The sequence below is a fragment of the Mesoplodon bidens genome (genome assembly GCF_964165515.1).
Source record: "Mesoplodon bidens genome assembly, chromosome: 5".
Taxonomy (NCBI): domain Eukaryota; kingdom Metazoa; phylum Chordata; class Mammalia; order Artiodactyla; family Ziphiidae; genus Mesoplodon; species Mesoplodon bidens.
The window spans coordinates 95,646,361-95,662,084 of NC_138161.1; the positions used below are offsets into that span (position 1 = coordinate 95,646,361).

The following is a 15,724-nucleotide window of genomic DNA, read 5'->3' on the forward strand; positions in this document are numbered from 1 at the left end:
CGGACATGACTGACACAGGCATGTGCTCAGGTAGCCCCTGTGTTTAAGTTGTGCACAGGCTGAAACCCAAATTATTTTCCGTCCCCATTACAGATGTTAGCCTGCGTTCCATTTTTAACTCTGACGTAGGCACGTGCACTGGTTGCCCAGGAGACACGAATCTGGGCAAACCAGGGAGAAGAGTGCCCTAAGGGAGGGCAAATTTGGTTTCTGTGTGGTCCTGCTCACCCAAGCCTTCAGCCTCACCCTTTCTCCCCCACCGCCCCCTCCCACAGAGACCGGTGGTAAACACATCACTGCAGGGGGCACAGCTGACCCTCACTGGGTGGCAGCAGCCAGGACAGTGCAGGCCCCCTGATCGTCCCTCCTCTGGGTGTTGCTTGCACTGTTCAAGTTTCACCTGCTCACAGGAGTCACGCCTGGCCTCTCTGACTGGGTCAAATCTCATTAAACATTCTCAGTACTGAAGGCCAATCCTTTGTTGGCACACTGCTCCCCACAGCAATTGTCCATGTATTTACGTTTGAATAATGTCTGCTTCTCTCACTATGAGGGACCGTGTAGGCTTTGTTTGTCGATGTATACCCAGAATCTAATATACCCCCATCCAGAGCAGACACTCAACAACCACTGCGTAAGTGAATGAATCCTAGGCCATTGGCAGTGGAAAGGACCTCAGGGGGCATTCGGTCTGCTTTCCTCGTTTGATGAGTGAGGTGAAGAAATTTCCCCAGGTCACATGGATTTTCAGAAAGGCAGCATTAAGTAGTGGTTAAGACCACAGACTCTGAAGGCAGAATTCCTGGTTCCTAGCCAGGCTCTACCACTTACTGGCTCACTAAGTTAATGTCTTTGTGCCTCAGTCTCCTCATCTGGAAAATGGGGATAGTTGTGAAGATTAAATGATTTTATACAGTACTCAGAATTACACTTGGTACATAGTAAGCACTACATAAGGGCTTGTCAAAAAACAAACAAAAAAAAAGCTGGAATAAGACCAAATTCTGGGTCTCTCAACTCCCTATCTAGTGCTTTTTACAAAATGGCCTAATGTTATTTTGTCATTGGTGTAAACCAGTGCTGTCCAATCGAGTTTTCTGTCATGATGGAAATGCTCTACATTGCCCAATATGGTAGCCACTAGCCACATGTGTCTACCAAGTACTTGAAATGTGGCTAGTGTGACAAAGAAAATCAATATTTAATTTTATTTTAATTCATTAGAATTTGAATTTAGACTCAATGAGGGACAGTCAGGAGCAGGTTCCTTGCAGCAGCCGAGTCATCATGGCTGATGGAATAAGTGTCTGGCTACCCTGGGAGATCCTTTTGAGCATGAGAAGCTCAGTCTCCTGGAAGCCAAGAAATTCCCCACATCTTTATTTTGGTCAGGCCTCCCAGGCCAGGCACCTGGCATCAAGGCAGAGTTGCTATTCTATCAGATAGCTGTGCAGGTTGGCTTCCCTGCAGAACTGTGGTTGAATAAACTAATTAAAAGCATCTTTTCTTTTTTAAGGGCCATACACTGTGAATTTTAAAACAACAGTCTACAGATAAACAAAAAGTTTCAAAGCTCTAACTTGAACCTTTTTTTCAACGGGTTTTAGAATATATATTCTTCAAGAACATTTAAAATGCTTAAAACTCCTTTTCCAAGTGTATAGCTATCTACTGCCATTTAAAAAAAAATCAATCCAAGGAAAAGGCAAGACCTCAACTGGTTGGATTCCAAATTAAGCTACGGCTTGAGCTAAAAATAGCTTGCCAGTGTTGAGAATGTGTTCTCTGAATTTAAATGGCTTGCCTCTCTCCCAGAGGACAACATTCAGTGTGTTCTATGGCAGGATTGGACTTTGGAAAAAGCACACTTCGTGTTTTCTCTGGACTCATTTCTACTTCGTGTTCAAAGCAGAGTGAAAGTAACTCACCATAGTTTTAGGTTCTACACTATGTGTTGTTAGGTGTAATGAGCATAACTATCTCTAGTTTCTCTTAGTAGTTGTGTGTGTGTGTGTGTGTGTGTGTGTGTGAATTCAGCTTTGTGTCGATAATCCTAAAGGTATACATAAAAAACTGAAGGAGCATTCTGAAATAGACTTTACCTTTTTTTCCCCCAGCCATGTTATCATTTACTGTACTAAAATCTATCTTCTCCTAATTATCACTGAAAGACTGCTTTTTTTTTTTTTTTTGGCTGTGCCTCACGTGGGATCTTAGTTCCCTGACCAGGGATCAAACCTGCGCCCCCGGCAGTGGAAGCACAGAGTCTTAACCACTGGATGTCCAGGGAAGTTCCTGTGCTTTTTAATTTCAAAAACAATCTCTGTTTTGTCTCTGGAACTCTGGGATAGCTTTCCCTGTAGTGGTGAAGACCAGAAGAGAAAAATTAAATGATAAGTTGCAGATTCGATATGTGATAAAAATTATATTTCAAAATGGATTTCATTACATATACTTAAAGTTTTTTCAATACCACAGAAATTAAGGATAAGGCATTTGTCATGCACAGCATTTTTTTTCAAATTTTCATTTTTGTCAGTAATTCATGCACATATCTTAAATAATCAAGTAATTCTAAAAACCTTGTAAATTACTTTTGGGGATGAGCACCTCTGCATGTGTACACACCTCGGTCAGGTGCCTCCAAAGCCCTCCTCCTTCACTATCTTGGCCACAAAGACAAGGCATTTTAGGTCTACTAACCATGCTTCCTGACATCAGTCTTCTTCCTCCCACCTACCTCTTTTTAAAGATGTTTGAAACTTTCAATACTTTTTTTTATTAAAAAAAAGTAAGGCATATAGATCAAAAAATTCAAAGAATTCAAAAATATACAAAATATAAAATGAAAGATCTCTGAAATCTCACTCCTCTAAGGATAACCACAGTTATGCTTTGGTGTTTGTCCTTCCAGATCCCTCCTACTCTGTCTGCTCCTACCTGGTTGTCACTGGCATGCAAGTGACATTTCATTCAACTCATTTTTTGGAACATCTGTGTAGAATAAGACTCTACGCTGGGGAAGGATTATGGTGGATGAATCAGAACTGGTTGGTACCCAAAGAACTCATAGAGGAGCTGAAGAAAAATGGAGAAAATGAAAAGTTCTGAAAGGGAGACACCATACTTTGGGAGTTCAGCCGAGAAGGGAGGATTTCCATCAGGGAGGATTGAGACACACTTCCTGGAGGAAGCAGCAGCTAGGCTGGATTCTGAGGTATAGATATGATGTGGACATGTAGAGGTTGGGAAAGGCATTCTAAGAGCAGGGAACAGAATGAATACAAAAAAGAACATACCTCAAGCAAAACAACATACAATGAATTTTGCTCAAGACATAGAAAAAGCCTAGAAGTGTGGTGAGAGGTAACCCTCTTAGTCATCATGACTTAGGTTGGACCTGCTCTCAAGCCAGGGAGGAGAATAAGAATTTTAAGGCAAGGGAATGAGGCAGAGTTTTATGGACTGAATTGTGTCCCCATCCCTCTCCCCCCATCAAATTCATATGTGGAAGCCCCAATCCCCAATATGACCTTTAAGAAACTAATTAAGGTTAAATGAGGTCACATGAATGAACCGTAATCCAATAAGACTGGTGTCCTTATAAGAAAGACACTAGGAGTGTGCGTGCACAGGGAAAAAGGCCAGGTGAAGACACAGCAAGGAGATGGCTGTCTGTGAGCCAAGAAGGGCTCACCAGAAACCACCCCTGCTGGCACCTTGAGCTTGGAATTCCAGCCTCCAGAACTGCGAAAAAAACAGAATTTCTGTTGTTTAAGCCACTCTGTGGTATCCTGTTGAGGAAGCCCTAACAGACTAAAACACAGAGTTTAGCATTTGGTTTAGAACATTTCTTGGTCCTTACTAAAGAACTGACTTTAGGGTAATTCCCTGGCAGTCCAGTGGTTAGGACTCTGCACTTCCACTGCAGGGGGCGAGGATCCGATCCCTGGTTGGTGAATTAACATTCCACATGCTGCACAGTACGACCAAAAACAAAACCAAAACCAAAAAACAGCACAGATTGCTGGACTCCGCCTTCAGAGTCTCTGGTTCTTTAGGCCTGGCAAAGGGCCTAAAAGTTTGCATTTCTAACAAGTTCCTCATTGATGCTGATGCTACGGGTCCCCACCTTTTGAGAACCAATGATTAGGCTATTTGGTTAAATTAGTGGTTATCTACCTTGGTTTTTCGCTTACACACCTGACTGATAAAACATTAACAATGCCCCAATCCAGGAGTCATGCCCCAGTCCAGGAGTAGGATGGGCAAGATCCCTGATCAGGGAACTAAGATCCCACATGCCGCTCAGAGCAGCCAAAAAAAAAACAACAATTGACTTTTGGGCTTCCCTGGTGGCACAGTGGTTGAGAGTTCACCTGCCGACGCAGGGGACATGGGTTCGTGCCCCGGTCCGGGAAGGTCCCACATGCCATGGAGCGGCTGGGCCTGTGAGCCATGGCCTCTGAGCCGGCACGTCCAGAGCCTGTGCTCCGCAAAGGGAGAGGCCACAACAGTGAGAGGCTGCATACCGCAAAAAAAACACAAAATTGACTTTAGAATGGTCACATCTTAAAATGATGGAATTGTTCTTACTGCTTTGTGCTTTGCTTCTCCATTTAAACAACTAAGACTGACACCATTGCAGTTTGTTATTTAGTATGACAGCCAGATATTGAATACCCATTCCTATTTACAGGATGCTAAGTTCTATACAAATATTCAAAGGTCATGATCTTAGCACACTGAGTAATTTTAGGTAAAATGGCTTAATAATAAAAAAAATAAAATTAACATAGCGGTTAACACAGTGCTTACAATGTAGCAGACACCCTTCTAAGTGCTCTTTGTGTATTGATTCATTTAATACTCACAACAATCCTGTCAGGCATTTACTAATATTATCCCCATTTCCCAGATGAGGAAATCAGGCACAGGAGGTTAACTAACTCATCCCAGGTTTTACAGGTAGGAATTGCAAACTGAGATTTATACAGCTGGAACTGACCTAATTTACCTAGATAATTGTCCATGTAATTAGCATCCTAATAGGAAGTATTACCATTTGACAATGTGTTGAGGATGATTTGTTTATTTTCAGATGCAACTGAAAATTTAAATAGAATATAGGGACTTCCCTGGTGGTCCAGTGGTTAAGAATCTGCCTTCCAGTGCAGGTGACACAGGTTCTATCCCTGGTCAGGGAACTAAGATCCCAGATGCAGCGGGGCAACGAAGCCCGCATGCTCTAGAGCACGTGCACCACGACTAGAGAGAAGCCCGGGCACCACAGCAAAGAGCCCGCATGCTGCAACTAAGCCCCGACACAGCCAATTAATTAATTAATTAATTAATTAATTAATTAGAACATGAGTTCTGCGATGAAACTAACTGTCGCATGTGATGTTGTGTGTCAAAGGCAGGGTATGAGTATTTAGCCTCAAACTGAATTCAAGCTTTCTTTGCCTCTCTCCACCCAAGTATCACTGAAGAGAAAACATATTACAATCCAATTTGCAGCTTTCTAACCAAACGTTCCTCACAAGATTCTAATGTCTAAACCAAAACTGGGCCCGTAATACTGAGGGCTACCCTTTGGAGACTGGAGGGCCTTTCTCTAAACCTCTGAGTGACCTGCTGATCTCTCTCCAGACATCTCGATTTCATTCTCTCTAACTCAGCACTGTTTCCACTATGTTTATTGCAAAAATCCGAACTGTGCCTCTGTGCCGAGACCCTGTCAAGTTATGCTCTAGACTGAGTTTTCATAGCCTGGGTATATAAATTTTGAAAAACAGAGAACAAAATCTTCCTCTCTCTTTTCTATGTTGAGTAGTTCCTTAGATGATAGAGACATTACAGTGTTGCACATATAGAAGATCTTCAATAAACACTCTGAGCTATAAAAAAAAATGATCTTTGGTGCCATTGCCAACAAAAATTTCATTTTATTTATTTATTTATTTATTTATTTATTTATTTATTTTGCGGTACGCGGGCCTCCCACCGCTGTGGCCCCTCCCTTCACGGAGCACAGGCTCCAGACGCACAGGCTCAGCGGCCATGGCTCACGGGCCCAGCTGCTCCGTGGCATGTGGGATCCTCCCAGACTGGGGCATGAACCCGCATCCCCTGCATCGGCGGGCAGACTCTCAACCACTGCACCACCAAGGGAGCCCCCAAAATTTAATTTTATATACGATTGGTACAAATGGATACTGTAGAATGGGTAAGAAGACTTTGGGGAAAGGAAAGGGGAATTCTGTGAACAATTCTCCATCCCAGAAGATAAGAATGTTGTAAGTTTGTACATCGTTCTGGGAAAAGGGTCTTTAGCAGTTAAAGAGTTAAGCCTGAGTGGCGGCAGGCAGCAGCAGGAGGGAGCATTTATGGTGCCAGGCAGGAAGGGTGGAGTCCAGGACTTGGGCTGGCAGGAAAGGGTAGAGGAGGGGGGAGGCAGAAGAGAGCACGGTGCCTGGAGGGGAGGGTTTTTAGTGGTTCTCAGCCTGGAAGACTTTCTCTCACAATTTGAAGCCAGATGTTGGCCGGGAAATTTCTCCCATTGCTGCAGAAAGGATTAAAAGGTACTGAGTGCAGATAGAGTGATGCCAAAGTTGGGAGATACAGGCCTTGTGCCCAGAATGTATTTGGGACTTCCAGCATTTGAATGGAACTACCTGAAAGTAGGAATTGAGATGCTTAGACATCTAGAAACATGCTGATTATTGTTTAAGAACGCTTTAAGATAAAGAGTTCTTAAATAATAATCATAACACCTAACATGTATTTAGCGATTTTTACATGCCAAGAGCTGCATTAAATGTTTTATATTCATTATCCCATTTAATTCTTAAGAACACTATGAGGAAAGTCTCTGTTTTAGAAAGTATTCCTCAGTGAGGCTTTGCAGGCTACATAGTTTGCCCAAAGTGTAAATTTAAATAGTACAAATTTTTAAAAGTTAGAAACATGATCTCCATACAAATATATAATGTCCAAGATTTGCTTATCTCATTTATGAGGGAAACAGATGGTTCAGAGGGGAGGATAAGAGATTGTGTGTGTGGATGCGTGCTCGCGCGTGTGTGTATGTGTGTGTGTGTGTGTGTGTCTCACCATTGGAAGACAAGAATCCTAGATAAGATTGCAAAGAAAGATAGAGAAGACTGACTAATGTCCTACAGAGCAATAAAACCAAAACATTTAGGGTTCTTTTCCACTGGACATAAATTATTTGTTTACCTCTGTAGGACAAAAATAATTTGCAACTTAACAATCTTCTAGACATTAACATCTACTTCCAAAGACTTGGAACCCTATTCTGTAAAACACAGTAGATTAAACAAAATTGATCCCCCAGACAATTGGATAACCTCAGGTGGATTTATTGGGCAATGTTGTTTACAGCACTATCCAATGAAACTTTCCATGATGATGGAACTGCTCTGCAACTGTACTGTCCAGTAAGGTAGCCACAGGCCACCTATGGCTAGTGAGCACTTGAAATGTGATTACTGTGATTGAGGAACTGAATTTGATTTGATTTGATTTAAATTTAAATAGTCACATCTGACTAGTGATTGCTGGATTGGATTGTGTTAGATGACATGGCTCTTTGAGTTGAAAACGCACAGTCTGCAGAATATGCAGAGGGTTCCAGATGCACAGTAAATATTAAAAGGCACTTTCTTGGGTGATACTGACAAAAGTTGTCTATGTTTTCATTGGAGTAGAGTTGATTTACCGTATTCTGTTAGTGTCAGGCGTCCAGCAGAATGTTTGTTGTTTTGTGCTTTCAAAAGCTCTGCTCAAATCCATACTCTTCTAGGATCCACTTTCTAAAAAAAGCAAAGGTGGTATTATCCATCCCATTTAACAGACAGGTAACAGATGGTCAGCTGTTGAAGGCAATACAATTAGTGGTAAAGCTGGAATTTGGACCCAGGTGTGTCTGTTGGAAGGTTGAAGTCACAAATGCCTACAGAGGCCAGGTAGGGCAGACAGATGAGTCAAGAGCTTTGGTTATAAAATAAAGCAGCTAGTCTGGATCTGGTTGATTACAGACCAGAATTGCCAGGTCACATCTTGTAATTTTTTCAGGAAAATCTGTAATTCTGGACTCTTATGTAATATATTCTTGGTTTTAAGACCTTGTATGGACCAAACAAAACAAATTTGCAGCCCTGATACAGTCCACAGGCCATCAGTTTTCAACCCTGGCTAGCACAACAGTGGGAAAGCTTTCCTCTTTGCCCGGCTGCTTCTACAGGGAACTGAGAACGTGGATTTGGTCTTCCCAGTCCTTTCCAGGCAGAGTCAAGGGCTTCTCACAGCAATGACCCTTTCAATATTTGTCACATGTCACTAGATGGTTATTTACATGTTTGCCTTCTCAGCTAGATTGCAAGTCCCTGGAGGAGAGGAACATCTACTCAGCTAACTATTGCCCGCATAACACCTGGCAAATAGAAAGCATTTAATACATGCTAGTTGAACAAGCATGCATAAAAATTAGAAGCTTGGGCTTCCCTGGTGGCGCAGTGGTTGAGAGTCCGCCTGCCGATGCAGGGGACACGGGTTCGTGCCCCGGTCCGGGAAGATCCCACATGCCGCGGAGCGGCTGGGCCCGTGAGCCATGGCTGCTGAGCCTGCGTGTCCAGAGCCTGTGCTCCACAATGGGAGAGGCCACAACAGTGAGAGGCCCACATACCGCAGAAAAAAAAAAAAAAAAAAAATAAGAAGCTTAAATAAATACAGCAGTTATGGGCCATTTCTTCATTTTCACTTTAAAATTCTATGGCCAAACTTGTTGTGTTGTTGTTGTTGCTGTTGTTTTTAAGCCTAGGTTCAAACTTCCACACAAATATTACACACAATAATTCAGAAATAACCTCAAAGTAATAATGGCTACCATCTTTTTATTTAAAAAAAATTTTTTTTTGCTACCATCTTTTAAAAAGACTGCTATGCATAAGGCTCTTTCTGTACATTATCTTATTTAATTCCCTCCAATAACACAGTGAAGTAAACATTGTCATCTCTATTTTACTGAAGAGAAAACAGATTCAGAATCATTAGGTAATTTGCCCAGGGTCACACAGCTCTCAACTCTGTTGCTTCCCAGTACGAACGCTCTGTGAGCTCTGCTCAGTGACTCCCCCTGTGCATTTTAAATCTGTCTGGAAAAAGTTAACATGTCTAATCCCTTTCCTTTTGTGGGAAGTCTGTGAGTGGAGGAGGAAGGTGAGCCAGGGTGGGTCCCTGAGGCGGAGCTAGTGGGGCGAGGCTGTCTCAGTGGGTGCAGTCTGCCAGAATTAAGCAAACCAGGCAGCACAGAGCTGGTGTTGGTGAAGACCGGTAGGAGGTCTAAGAATGTCACTGCAAGAAGGAGAGCCAGAAAAAAGAACCCAGAGCCAGAGAATCTGTGAGGAATAGGAGCTTAGGGAAGAACAGATTGTGCCTGCATCAGAGGGTCATATTGGTTTTCTTTACATAGTCTCTGAAGGTTGATACTTGGGAAGGTCACAGGAAGGCACAAATTCTGTAACATTCCAGAGCAGTGCCAGACACCAAAGCAGGGACTCAATGACTGATGAACTGTCATAAGGTTGCTTATAAGAGATTCACTAATAGATGTCTCTGACCCTTAAAATTCAAGCAAAACAGAGGCTCAGAAAATTTGAGAAAGCCAACACAACCCAGTGAGTATTTTGAATCGTAATTTTCCCCTCCCCACCCGTTTCCTGCACCAGCAATTTCTTCACCCCATGAAGATGTTACCATTCAGCATCTATTAATCTGTTCATTTGTTTTAAGGATCAAACTAAAATCCATTTGCACATTCACATGAAATGCTGATCACTCTCAAGGAAGGCATCACGGAGCTGGGGAAGTTCCAAAATAACCCCAGGAGAGAGGATGACCTCCAGGATTTTAGACTTTGAGTGCTGGGCCTCTAGTGGAGACTCAGGAAAGTGGTATGATCCCATCCCATGAAATGAGGAAAGGAGTGGACACAGAATTTTCCATCAAACTTCATAGCAAAAGGGCACATGATTTGAAGCTTGAATCTTACAATTCTAAGATGCATAAAGAGAGATATATTATTAAATACAATCTTACACACTTGGTACTAAGTTTATGGAATCTTTTGCCAAGGAGTGGTTCAGGCTGAAAATAGAAACTGTCTCAAAAAGAGGTAAATATATTCGATCATCAAATTCACAATGGGTTATTAAGAGAATATAAGGGTGTTTGAGGACAGATGTGTTTCTGACTCTCTACAGTTGGCATCCTAGAGGGCGAGCGTGCTCAAGAACAAGAAGTCCCTGTATCTCATATAAAACATTTAAACATGTCTGTTCAAGCATAAAAAGATTTCTGTATCTTGCAAAGTATTTCCTTAGAAAACGACTTTTGTTTAATGGTTTGGACTTCATTTGAAAGGTAAATAAATGAATTTCAATAATGCCAAAAATACACACTTAAGAGTTTACAACAGTAAGTACTTATTTTGAAATGAATGAGCCACCAACAGAAATAGAATATTGAGGTTCATGCCAGAATGCGATTTTCTAATATTAGGTTGACTTCATTTCAAAACAGAATGAAATTCAGCTTAACTGTGATGAGTTCCTCCTCAACACGCGATGCTTTATTTATTGCTGCCAAAATAAAAATATATTTGTCAATGTGTAAAGCTGTAAAACTTACCCTTTTGCTGATATAAAACTTGGAGTTAGTGTGATGTGACAAACCTATCCCATTAGAAATATATCAATTAACCATGTTGACTGATAACCCCAAGTATTATTTCTTAATTAATTTTCAAAAGCCACATACTTTCCAAGGAACCTGAAATATTCCCTTTTTAAACAGATTCCAATTTTTCCCATGCCTGCCTTTGAGGTAAACTAGGTCTTTCTGTTGACCTTACCAAAAATTATTTTATAAAATACAGCCAGCACCTCCTCACATTTTTTTCCTCAGAAAAAAACCCGTGGCATATATAAAAGTATGTTTCGAACAACTCCAGTCATTAAGAGCAGAGCTGTAAAGACAAGGGCAGGTTGGTGGGCGGTAGTGGGGGGAGTGGAAGAGTTCTTTTCTGTACTTTGAAATTTGGTTCTCTGTGAAGTAGAATTTCATCAAACTGAATGTGTTATGAATTTTAAATATATTTGATGCTAAAAGAGAAAAAATAAGTATGCTGTCCTTTCTTGTAGGCCTGTCTTTAGATGTCATTACCCTGGCAACCCTTACAAATGGCAACTGACGTCAAGAAAAGAGGAAAAACACTGCTGAGAGCATACACTCCATGCATTATAGATCATCCCGAGGACTTAGAATTCTCAGGCTCATACAGGCACTAAATGGCTTTAAGATGAGCACAAGCAATCTTCCCTTTTACAAACACTCTTCATAAACTTTTTAAGGACTCGGAGATCTGAAAAGAGCAACTTCGAGTCTTTAATTTAAGCAAAATACATTTCAACTATTAGCTTAGGTGTTCTGTCTCACAATAACTGCCAAGTCCATTAAAGTGTTTGTCACTAGTAAATCTTAAAAGCAAATGGAAGTTGCCCTTTTCTTTTGAAAGTATTTTTCCCCAAATTTCATTATAAAAGAGTTCAGACATAAGAAGTTGAAAGAATTTTACAGTGAATCCCCGTATACTCATCACCCAGAGTCTTCCATTACCATTTAACTCTACTGGCCTTATCACATACCTGTCTGCCTATCTATCATCTATCTGTCTATCTATCTATCTATCTATCTATCTAGCCATCCGTCCATACATCCATCCCCATATTCATACTTTAATCCATCTAATTTTTGATGCATTTCCAGCATTGAAATTGTAGACATGAGTGTAGTTCCCCCTAAATACTTCAGCATGCATATCATTGACTAGAGTTAAATATTTGTTTATAGGTTTTCTTTTGATATAACATTTGCAAACAATGAAATGCACAAATCTTAGATGTACTTTTGCTGAGGTTTGAAAAATGCATACAAAGTCCTATCAAGCTATAAAACATTACTATCACCACAGACAGTTCCCACATGCCTCTTCCCATTCAATCCCTGCCCCCACCCACCCTCCATAGGCAACCACACTTCTAATTTCTGAAAGTATTTTTAAGAACCTTGTATTAGGGCTCATTACATCTAAGAGCTTCCTCTCTGAAAGGTCCCAAAGACTGCATTCATCCTTCAGATTACAAGTGTACATGTTCAGTGACATATAAATTAATGTGGTCAGCATTTACTTTTCCTCTGTTATAGCTTTTCCTCCACTTCAACCGTGTAATCACAATACCCATCCTCCAGGGATGAAAGGGAAAATCAGAACAGGCTGTGTAATTTTCGAGGCTCAGTGCAAAATGAAAATGCAAGGCCCTTGTTCAAAATTAATTAAGAATTTCAAGGTGGTGACAGCCAAGCAATAAACTAAATACAGGGCCCTTCTAGATGCAGGGACTTTCCAACTACACAGGTTACACACTCATGAAGCTGGCCCCGGTCAAAGTATTGAACAACTACTATGGTGTGACCCAATTGATCAAATTGTAGTTCAACCATAGCAGCCGAGTTGGGTTGTGGAGCTATTCTTTTAGTAGCTGGATGGTGAGGGGAGGTCCAGGGGACATGGCAAAGGGCCAAGGTAGTTGGCAGCAGAGAGGTACTTGGGGGATTCCAGCAGTGGTTATATAACAATATATATGGATGTATCAGGATTTCAGCCTTGGGGATGGCCCTTCTGGTGTCCTCCAGCTGAAGAAGTCCCTGGCAAGTGAATCTGGTTCATTCTTTCTTAATAGCCCACTGTCCCTAAGCCATGAAGCAGTCTTGTAACCCAAGGTAGACTAACTGGAGATTTTCCCTATGGTTTTTGTATTTGGAGCTGCAGAGGCAGTACCTCCCCACCTCCAGCCTCCTCCACCATACACATACTGCATTTTTTATAAGAGAACCAAACAAGGGTTTTTCAGGGTTCTGATTACTTTCAGAGTTTAGTGGGACAGGTTTTCTAGATTTATGGTCCATTTTTCTCCAGGGTCTCCACACATATTATTTTTAATAGACTTTACTTTTAGAGCAGTTTTAGTTTCATAGCAAAATTGAGAAGAAAGTACAGAGAGTTCCCATATACCCCCCTTCCCCCCCTCCCAACATGCATGGTTTCCCCCATTATCAACATCATGAACAAGAGTGGTAAATTTGTTATCATCAATGAACCTACTTGTCACCAAAGGCCATAGCTTATATTAGGGTTCACTCTTGGTATTTTATATTCCATGACAAATGTGTAATGGCATGTGTCCACTATTATAGTATAATACAGAAGGGTTTCACTGCCCTAAAAATCCTCCATGTTCTACCTATTCATCTCTCCCTCTCCGTTCTTCCCTGGCAACCACCGATCCTTTCATTATCTCCATAGTTCAGCCTTTTCCAAAATGTAATATAGTTGCAATCATATAGGATATTGTCACTTCAGATGGGGTTCTTTCACTTAGAGATATGCGTTTAAGGTTCTTCTACATCTTTTCATGGCTTATAGCTCTTTTTTTTTTTTTTTAGTGCTGAAGAATATTCCATTGTCCAGATGAGCCACAATGTATTTACCCATTTACCTATGAAGGACATCTTAGTTGTGTCCAAGTTTTGGCAATTATGAATAAAGCTGCAATGAACACCTGTGTGCAAGTTTTGCGTGGACATAAATTTCAACTCATCTGGGTAAATACTAAGGGGTACAATTGCTGCATCATATGGTAAGACTATGTTTAATTTTACGAAAAACTGCCAAACCATCTCTGGAAGTTGGCTGTAGATTTTGCATTCCCACCAGCAATGAATGAGAGTGCCTGTTACTCCACATCCCTGCTAGTACTTGGCATTGTCAGTGTTTTGGATTTTGTCCATTCTAATGGATGTGTAGTGATATCTCCTTTTTTTTTTTTTTGCTGTACGCGGGCCTCTCACTGTTGTGGCCTCTCCCGTTGCGGAGCACAGGCTCCAGACGCGCAGGCTCAGTGGCCATGGCTCACGGGCCCAGCCGCTCCGCGGCATGTGGGATCCTCCCAGACCGGGGCACGAACCCGTGTCCCCTGCATCGGCAGGCAGACTCTCAACCACTGCGCCACCAGGGAAGCACGTTATATCTCATTTTAATTCCCAATTCCCTAACGATCTATGATGTTGAGCATCCATCTTTTCCTATGCTTATTTGCCATCTGCATATCCCTTCTTTTTTACTGAAAATTTTTTATTGACTTCTGTTTTAATTAAATTGTTTTCATTGATATATATTTGACATTTTATATTAAATTAGTTTCATGTGTACTTTATTGGCCTTTGGATAGAAACGGGAATTTATTTGCCAGGAAGGATGATCCCATCATACTTCTGCTGGAACCAGCGCATGGCCTCCTATTTGCTGATTCTGTGTTTGGCCCCAATGCAACCTGTTCTTCACTTCTGTGATGCTGAAACTTGGCCTACCGAACACCACACAGAAGTCCAGACCATAGATACCAGTGCTTGGGTCACATTTGATCCCCAGATCGATGTGTTCCTGGATCCCAAAACCAAAGTTTCCAGTATCTGAGCAATTATTTTTTTCTTAACTCATACTTCATGCCTTTAGACTTCTCTCCAGGATTTCTTCTGCCTTGGCCTTACAATGGATGGCAATCTTTTCATTTCTCCTGATGCCAAAGGACCTGATGGTGTGTCTAGCTTTGGAGAACACAGAGGTCTGGCCGGTGAGCTGCTCCAGCCCTGAGGCTGCCCTGCTCAGTCAGTCTCCACTCTGTCCCACACAGATGTTGAGGCGGAGCTTACAGATGCGAAGTTCCCGCATAAGCTCTCCTTTTCACTCTGATCCTGAGCCTTGGTGGAGAATGGGAAGAGTATCTGCGTATTTTCTTTGGTGAGGTGTCTGTTCAGGACTTTTGCCCATTCCTTAATCAAGTTTTTTTTTATTGTTGAATTCTAAAGCTTCTTTGTATATTTTGGATAACAGCCTTTTATCAGAGATGTCTTTTGCAAACATTGTCTCCCCATCTGTGGCTTGTTTTCTCAGTCTCTTAACAGTGTCTTTTGCAGAGGTATTATTTATTTTTTCATTCAAGAAAGTCTATTCAACTGAGGGGACTACTCAGTAGACAAGAAGATCCCTGCCTTCATAACACCTACACTTTAATGGAGAAAATGACAATAAACAAATAAATGAATAAACATATGACAGGCATTTAAGTAGACATGGTTGGGGAGAAAGAGTTAGAGAGTGACTAGAGAAAGATCACTCTGGCTGCTGTGTAGACCTAACGTGGCCCAAAGTAGAATCAACCATAGTGGGAAAAAGAGCAGGGGTGGGGACACCAGGTGGTAGTCTATTGCAGTCATACAAGCAAGAGATATGTGGGTATGGATTAGGGTGGAAGTTGTGGAGGTGATGAGAAGTATCCAGATTCTGGACACTAGTTTTTTTTTTTGGCTACACTACATGTCTTGTGGGATATGGGATCTTAGTTCCCCGACCAGGGATTGAACCTGGGCCCTTGGCAGTGAGAGCTCTGAGTCCTAACCACTGGACTCCCAGGGAATTCCCTGGACACTAGTTAAAAGTGGAGCTGAACCCTATCCATTAAACCATTGATGTCTCTGTTGAAAAAAATAAAAAAGTGGAATTGACATACTTGCTCATGGATTG

General features: G+C 41.6%; 1 pseudogene across 1 annotated transcript; it reads right to left on the reverse strand.

Moving 5' to 3' along the window:
- Nucleotides 1-14,366: 14,366 nt before the first annotated feature.
- On the reverse strand, nt 14,367-14,895 carry LOC308618002 (large ribosomal subunit protein uL5-like; annotated as a pseudogene). Its single transcript has one exon. The product of its transcript is annotated as a large ribosomal subunit protein uL5-like (transcript).
- Nucleotides 14,896-15,724: the final 829 nt, after the last annotated feature.